General features: G+C 36.7%; 1 non-coding gene and 1 pseudogene across 1 annotated transcript; both read right to left on the minus strand.

Moving 5' to 3' along the window:
- Window positions 1–3,771: 3,771 nt before the first annotated feature.
- LOC129243169 (U2 spliceosomal RNA) lies at window positions 3,772–3,953 on the minus strand (annotated as a pseudogene).
- Window positions 3,954–4,688: 735 nt separating this feature from the next.
- On the minus strand, window positions 4,689–4,883 carry LOC129243170 (U2 spliceosomal RNA). Its single transcript, XR_008582254.1, has one exon. It is a non-coding gene; the product is annotated as a U2 spliceosomal RNA (small nuclear RNA).
- Window positions 4,884–8,724: the final 3,841 nt, after the last annotated feature.

An 8,724-nucleotide genomic window follows, 5' to 3' on the forward strand; every position in this document is an offset into this window, starting at 1 on the left:
GTGGGGGCGTCGTCGTTCACTGTGCTGAATGTCGAGTCGTCTATCTGCTCTGCCAATTGCTGTCCCCTACGATCATTTGGCAGGCTTGAATGCCAAAGATCGTGATGCGCATTAAAGTCACCTACAACCAATCGGTTTTCACCTCTGATGAGCGCACCTATATCAGGGTGATATCCTGCCGGGCAGCAGGTGACAGGGGGTATGTATATGTTAAAAATTTCGAGCTCGGAATCGCCTGACCGGACAGCTATACCTTGACATTCTAAGGTGCTGTCCCTGGGGTCGATTCCTTCATCGATAAGACGATACTGCACAGTGTGGTGGACTATAAACGCTAGGCCACCACCGTTGTCTCGCTCGCGATCGTGTCTGTGCACGTTGTAGCCATCCCTGGTGATCAGAGATGACCGAGCGTGCAACTTTGTTTCTTGGACCGCAGCTATCTTGATACTGTGCCGGTTCATAAAGTCGACTATCTCGTCGACCTTGCTCGTAAGTCCGTTGCAGTTAAACTGGAGAAGCTTGAAGCTTCTCGGTGAGGTCAGTGTAATCCGGGGGGTGAGGGACGCGTGGGGTTGTCTACGTTGGACCTGCTGTGCAATCCACTGTGGTTGTTGCGGCCTGATGGTGGTGGGCGGCCGCGCCTCCGGAGGAGGTAGTGGGTGCAGAGCTCTGCAGCAGGGGGCAACGTAGGCAGTTGTCCACTCACGGGTGGTGCGCAGGCCGGAACATCTCAGAAAATGGCACCAGCCACTGCAAGAATTGCATTGGACTGATACCAGATTCCGAGGTATTACGGTCTGACACACGGAACAGACTGTACGGGGGACCAGGAGCTGCTGGTTTGTCCCCGCACTGGGGTTGGAGCAGGAGGGGATAGGAGGGGTTGAAGGGGAGTTGTGTTGCTCCGATAGGCTCCTCACCGTGGAGGTGTGGGTTGTGGTGGCGGTTGGTAGTGCCGGCCTATCAGGGGGTGTTGTAGCCGTGGGGGCATCAGTCGCCTGTTGGCGGGAACAACACGTGGCCACATACCGTGTGGACCACTCCCTGTGCGACTTAAGGCCTGAGCAGGTCTTAAGGTGGCTCCACCCGTTGCACTTATTGCACCTAACCGAGGTGGAGTTCGGGTGGAGCCGTTGATGGCAGACGCAGCAGTAGAATACCTCTGGCCCAGGGTTGGATTCGACTCCAGCCCTGAGGAGAAGTATTTGAAGCAGGTTTGCTGCGAGGGTTTGCTCCTGTGACGTAAGGGGTGGGGTGATATACGATACACTAGACAGGGCTAGTGTACTGGGGCGGCAGCCCTTGGTCGGGAAAAACCCGAGTCATTCCGGTAACGTAGAACCGACTGCCATGGGAATGATCTTTCTATTACTCCTAGTGTTTGGTGGTGGTAAGCAGTTGAATTAATTTTCTCTATTTTTAGCAATTCACATAGCTCTGTTAGTATTGAATTTTTGTATTCTGTACCCATGTCCGAAATGAACGTCTTCATTTTACCGTAGGTAAGAATAAACTTTTCAAATATTGCTTTCGCCACTGTCTTGGCGTTTTTGTCTTGGATGGGTATCGTGACTAAATATTTTGTCATGTCGCATATTATTGTGACTGCATAAGTATTGCCATTAATTGTTGTAGGTAGTGGGCCTATTGTGTCTACAATAACTGTATCAAATGTACCTGTAGGTGTTGGTGTTATAGTCATTGGGCTTTTTAAATGCTTTGTTATTTTGGTTTTTTGGCATTTTTCGCAAGTTTTTACATACTTAGCAACATCTTTTGACATTTTGTTCCAGAAGTAATGTCTTTTAATTTTCATAAGTGTTCTGAAAATTCCGCAATGACCGCCTTCTATAGGGTCATCGTGGTATCTTTTTAGAATGTCCATTACACTTTTAGCATCATTGATTTGGGTCACCTCATTCAGTAGCGCTACTTTTCCTTTATTTAATATCATATTGCCCTTATTTTTAAAATCATTAATCGAGACAAATTCGAAAATTTTCTCGCTAGGTGCCACTTGTAAATTATTAATGCCATATTTGTCGGCCACTTCGTCGAGCCTAGAGAAGAATTGTCCTAAGTCAATTTTCCCATTAACAAATAAGTCATCAATTTTATATATGCCATTATAGATTTTCCTCGTTTGATGTAACATCGCGTGGGTGTAATCTTTAATTTATTGTATTTCCTGACGTCAGTGTTATTAATAGGGACATATATTTTGGGCTTATCATATGTGTTAATATGCTGCTGTGTAGTTGGACTGCAGTTATTTTTTGACATTGATCTAGTCACTATTTTGTATAAATTTTGATTCTTTTCATTTATTTCCTTTAAGTCGTTGATTGTAATGCGAGACAAAGCGTCCGCGACGTGATTATCTTTTCCTTCAATTTTTTATTATGCATAGCATATAATTTTAATGCTAATATCAATAAGGTTATGACTGTGATTATAATTAAAGAAATTTTGATTAAATTTAAGCCAGTATTAACGACTACTTCGTTTACTACATTGGCATTGGGTTTATCAACTTTTGATAAAAAAATTTTTCCATTACTGAAAAATTAGCTATTGGGGACCTTATACCGTAAATCAAATAATGTAAGGATATATAATTTTGTTTTTACATTACATATTTATTTATTTATATATATTTTTTTTTTTTTTTTTTTTGTTTTTAAACGACAATGTGTGTATAAACATTTTGAAAAATTTTATTTTTACGAAAAAATTTTTTTTTTTTTTCAAGTTAATTCATTTATTAAGTAAGCATATTATATTTAACATATTAAAACATTTTCATAAAAGTGACCTTCTGAGTAATTTTTACAGTCAAATTTTTTATAAGGCAAACAGAAGCCAAAGTTGTTTAACTTTAATTTATGTAAAAGAAAATTATTTTTGTCTCGAGCGGTTAACGCTTACAGACTCTAACTGTCTGCATTCAATCATGCACAGTGTTTTATCTATATTTACTTAATTTTTTTTTTTTGTGCTGGAGCAGGAATTCCAGTTGGGTTATGCGCTCCCAGATTGCGCTAGCTTTTTCCCAGGATGGTGGTGGCTGCTGGTTTACCTCCCTGATGAGTATGCTTATTTCCCTCTTTTGGATGGAAACCTCTTTTGGTTTTTTGTTGTACTCCTCCAAGGAGATTGGTTGCGGCCCTTGAGCTGGGTTGTTCATCTTCCTTCCGCAGCTGACGGATCGTTTTGGCTGATCACGTCAGGACTTAATATTTTGTGCTTTTTTAGGGCACTTGCAAATATATTGCAATTTTTGGTGCAGATATCGTCAGCACTCATGCAATATTTTGCACTTTGTTTGTGCAAGAAACTTGCATTTTTAGCAAAATTAGTGCTCAAGCTGGCAGGATCGCCATGTAAATTATTAAATGATTAAAAAAAAATACCAGTCTAACGGTTAGACGGGATAGAAGTGAAACCTTCCGTAAGACAAACTGAGAGAGAATAAGACGAAAGCAGCATTAGGAGCGGGATAAGTATAGGTTCATTATAATATTGCTATAAAGTTCATATTTTATTTTATTCATCCTCAATGTTTTCAATTTCAACAAATGATACGAGTGGCTTATGATAGATAAAATATGATACAAATGCTTTGGTTTCGATGTTGTCAAAAAAAATACCCAAACGGACCGAAGAAACAGACTTACAAATTTCTTCCATTTTCGTCTACTTGTATTCATATAAAAATTTATGTCTCTTCCACCAAAGCTAAATGTATTTGTATATTTCTTCTTGTATTTATTCAAGGCCGAAATCCCGGCGGTACTGCAATACCGGGCCAACCCGTGACAGAGGTGGAGCAAGCTCCTAAAACACTCCGCCCATTTCCAAAAATCAGTTTAACATTTGTTGTCCTCCGATGGAGGATCTATCAGATGTTAAACTACACTTTGATCTTAGCCATAAGCCCGAGAAGCGATAACCATACACAACCAACAAACTACCTTGTCATTACATTTTCTAATAAACCTTTTGAGAATTACACGCTCGCAAAAATTAATGTACGAAATATTTATACCGATTCACTTAAACACGGCGAGCTGTTTGATTAATGTTCGTGCCTGCGTATGTGCATTTGTGCGTTCATATCGCCACAGTGCATGACTACCAGCCTTGGCTGAGCACAGTAAGAAAATGTATTCGAGCGTATATATGTATGTATGTACGTTAGTGTGTTTGTACGATTGTGCTCTGCGCTCAGCTTTGTGTCGATTTTACTGTGCGCTGCGCAGGTTAGGGTATTCTTGCAGAATTTAAAGATGATTCACACACTGTCGACCGACTGGGTACAGTTGTCACAAGTGATGATATTTATAATTTTTATATGAAAAATCAAGGCGAATCTTTTGAAGGTGGTAGCAATAACACAGCTGATTTGTTATTTTTTTCTTCCGCCGTGTACATTTGGATGTCAACACAAAATTGAATTAAGAAACGTTTTACTTAGATTAGTGTATGAATTCACCTTGGAAAAAATTCAATTTTCTTCTATAATCAATTTTAATAAAAAAAAACTGTTTTCAATAAATTATCAGAAATGTCCTACAATGCAAATTTCACTTAAAAAAAAATCCATTTTCGTCTACTTGTATTCATATAAAAATTTATGGCTCTTCCCACCAAAGCTAAATGTATTAGTATATTTCTTCTTGTATTTATTCAAGGTCGAAATCTCGGCGGTACTGCAATACCGCGCCAACCCGTGGCAGAGGTAGAGAGCAAGCCCCTAAAACACTCCGCCCATTTCCAAAAATCAGTTTAACATTTGTTGTCCTCCGATGGAGGATCTATCAGATGTTAAGCTGATAAGAACATATATCATACTACCTAGTCAATAGATTTTAAATAATAAACCTAATAAACCTTTTGAGAATTACACGCTCACAAAAATTATTTATATCAACATATAATATAACGCTTCGTAACTAAATAACTTTTAGGCCAGCAACGACAGCATGGAGCGGTAGCCGAGCGACTAGCAATGTGAGCTTCCGATCCAAAATCCTTGGTTCGAATCACAAGAAAAAATAAAAGTTATTTTTATTTAATTCGTCGCTACGTTTATATCAACATATAATATAACGCTTCGTAGCCAAGTTGGTCGCTTTTTTCGTTTCACTTTTCCTCAAATCACTCCCAACGATTCTAAAGAAGTTTTCACTTCAAAAATGTATCGTTTAAATTTTAAATATATTTATTGAAATAGTATCATTTCAAGCTAGGCATCCAGCTTGTGACACGATTATTTTCTTTCTTGTGTCTTACATACTACGTACAAGCGTTTTTATAGTAATTTTTGTCAATGCAATCCAATAACAATTTTTCGGTGTTTACTTGTGTAATATGATTCTAGCATTCACGCGCCGCACATAAAATAATTACGTTAGCTATGTTTGCGTTTACTTTCAAGTGTAATGAACCTTTTAAAAAATATGATACTCTATTTAAACGGCACAGCACAGTGAATGCCTAAGTGGACAATAAATTAAAAACCAAAAACAAAATGTTTATGAATATTAATGTTACGGCATATCCGACTTATAATCATACTACAACCTATTCGAACATCATCTGAAACGGTAAGAAGCGCAGTGATACAGCTTTTGTTACGCCTGAAGCCAGATTGGTACGGGCTGACCAGAGAGTTTTTACATAAAAATGAGTCAATTTGCTGATGTATTAAGCGCTCTAAGACTTTTGATATATATAGTAGAATCGCAATAGGTCTGTAGTCCCCATTTGATTTCAGAATTGCTACTTTTTTGGCTTTTTTCCAGCAGTTGGGGAAGACAGCGGTTGTTAAAATGCTATTTATTGCATAAGTTATATAGGGAAGGAGTTTCTCATTAACACAATTGAAGCTGAAGCTTTTCAGAGGTTTAGCCGAATTGCAGCTATAGCGATTATAATTAATTTTCTCGATAGTATCCGGACCTGTATATTAAGTTTAAGTTTACATCGCCAATGGCATGGGTTTTTTTTTTTACCAATACATACATCGCGAGTACGGCGCCATGATTGCTTCGACCCAATCGCTGCACTAAATCTTTGGTCGTAAAATATAGTATTTTTATTGTTTTGTTTGTCGTTGTTCGAAGAGTTTTAAATTTGTTGTGGAGAACAGCCGTTCTATGACGTTTCCAATGTTTTGATTTGGCTATTAAACCAAAGTTACCCTGATCATTTACTGAAGCCATTCAAGTATATTTTTTAACAATTAGTTAAGAAGATTTTTAAATACATTTCATCATTGCCAGTGCCAGCGATTGCATTTTAGGACAGCATTTTACACAGAACAGTTATTTAAGCATACGAGAATTCATATTCATTGTTATTATACGTAAGATTTTGATTGTTGTCGTTGTAATTTGTTTATGTGAGTTCTTTTTGCAGTTCCCCACACTTGAAGTCCGTACGTCCAGATTGGTTTAATGACCGATGTATAGCAAATGTTTGTTGGAAATACTGAGCTTAGAATTTTTATCTACTAGCCAATGCAATTGTCGAAATTTTTCCTTTATTTGTCTTATTTTCTTTTTGATGTGATCTTTCCAAGATAATTTTGAGTCCAGATGGATTCCAAGATATTTTGCAGACGTTTCAATTAATATATATTTATGGTTGAGCTTAATACTTTTATTCCCGGAGCGGAGAACAACAAAAAAAAAAATAAAACACACGGGTTTAAAGTTGAGTCAATAATGAGCTAATGAGCTGTCTTTCTTTATTTTACACTGTCTTAAATACTATTATTTTGTTTACCGTTGCATTTTCGTTAGCGGAAATGCACTTGGACAAATAATTTTACATATTGATACATATTGTGGGAAAAGAATACAATTAATAAAGTATGAAATTTAATACAATTATTTTGCTTTCTGTTGCATTTTCTTAGCGGAAATGCATTTGGACAAATATGAAATTTAATACAATTATTTTGCCTAATTAAACTTATTAGTAAATATGGTAATTACATACATAAATGCTTTGTTTGCATTTCCGGCACGCTTAAATATTTTATCCTGACCTTATGTCTGCTTACAATTGCATGCATTTGGACAAATATACATATTTTGGGAAAATATTACAATTAATAAAGTTGTAAATATATATGCACTATAACACCCCCACCGTTTGTTTGAGGCTCCGACGAAATTATATTATTTTTATAGGGTGGTTTATAATGGTTTCATTTTTTAGCTGCAGGTTTGGGATATATGTTGTTTGTCTGTTCTTAAAGAAGTATATAAAAGTAACTAAGATACATATTGCTATGATAGTTAAGATATCCATACTATAATTAATTATTCTTGAATTTTTATCTGTATGTAGTGCTTGTTGTACTGTTTTTTCGTATTCTATTTGTTTTAAATATAAAGATTCAATTTTTATGTCTGCTAGTCTTGTATTACTAGTGTCTTTAATTTTTGTTATAAGATTAGGTCAGATAATTTTATCGTACCATTTTTTTTTTACGTTGGTAAAAGTTTTATTCAATATGTTTATTTCACAATTTTCAAATTTGATTAAACAATTTCTCGTAATTTCCAATTTAGCTTTGTTGCAATAATTATGGGATATTGTATTGTTAAAGTGCTTAAGTATCTTGCTTTCACCGAGATTCGAACCTACGTTCTCTCTGTGAACTCCGAATGGTAGTCACGCACCAACCTATTCGGCTACCGCGGCCGCCACAGTATTCAGATTATTTAATAAAAAATACTGTTTGTGAAAACAGTTTATTGACAGTGTTGAAATAGTGTGTTATTTGTTCTTGTTGCATTATTTTTTTTCGAAACAATTTTAAATTTTTTTATAATAATAATTCCCTTTAACTGCTGTGAATAAATACGAATCAGTACAAAAAAGAAGTCAAACATAAATGAAGACTGCTCCTTTTTTCCTTTCAAATCGAAAAATTGAAATTATTTTTAATGTCGAAACTCATTCTTGACATACTGTATGTATACATCATAGTACATCTGTTCAAACATAGGTATGTTCAAAAATTAAGGTGAAGGTTTCAAATTTCGCGGGCTACGTTCGTTGACTTTCGATTATTATTATTTTTTATGTTAGTACATACACTCGTCTATTTGTGGAAGAACATCAAGACGCACACCACATTTAGGAGGAGGAGCTCGGCCAAACACCTAACAGAAGTGTACGCGCCAATTATTTATTTTATTTTACATACACTCGTCTCGAAGATATGTTCCCGGTTTTAGCAATGCTATAGTGCGCATTTATTTATTTGTGAGAGGCATAAATGAGACAAGTGTTTTGCGTGTTTGGCGATTTTCTGCTATTGACTCTGTGCTCTCCTGGAGTCTTCCATTGGAACGATTGGGCTTTGGCTTCGATGTCATAACCATATACCCCTGATTCGTCACCAGTTATGAGCCTTTTAAGCAAATCTGGATCATCGTTGACGTCATTCAACAATTCCTGAGCGATGCTCATGCGACCTTGTTTGTGGAATGTCAGCATTTCAAGTATTTTTGAGCACTTAATTCCATTTTTCACACAAAATGCAAGTTCTTTAATCCATTTTTTTTTTTATAAAGTTCTCTAGTTTTAGATGCGCTATATCCGCCGCATCTGGTAAGAATGCAGTACCAAGATGGCGAATCCCCCTTCTGGCTAATTCTTCACACTCACGTAGGAAGGGTCTGATTGTTTCCTCTTCTG

This window comes from Anastrepha obliqua, chromosome 3 (assembly GCF_027943255.1).
Source record: "Anastrepha obliqua isolate idAnaObli1 chromosome 3, idAnaObli1_1.0, whole genome shotgun sequence".
NCBI classification, from domain to species: domain Eukaryota; kingdom Metazoa; phylum Arthropoda; class Insecta; order Diptera; family Tephritidae; genus Anastrepha; species Anastrepha obliqua.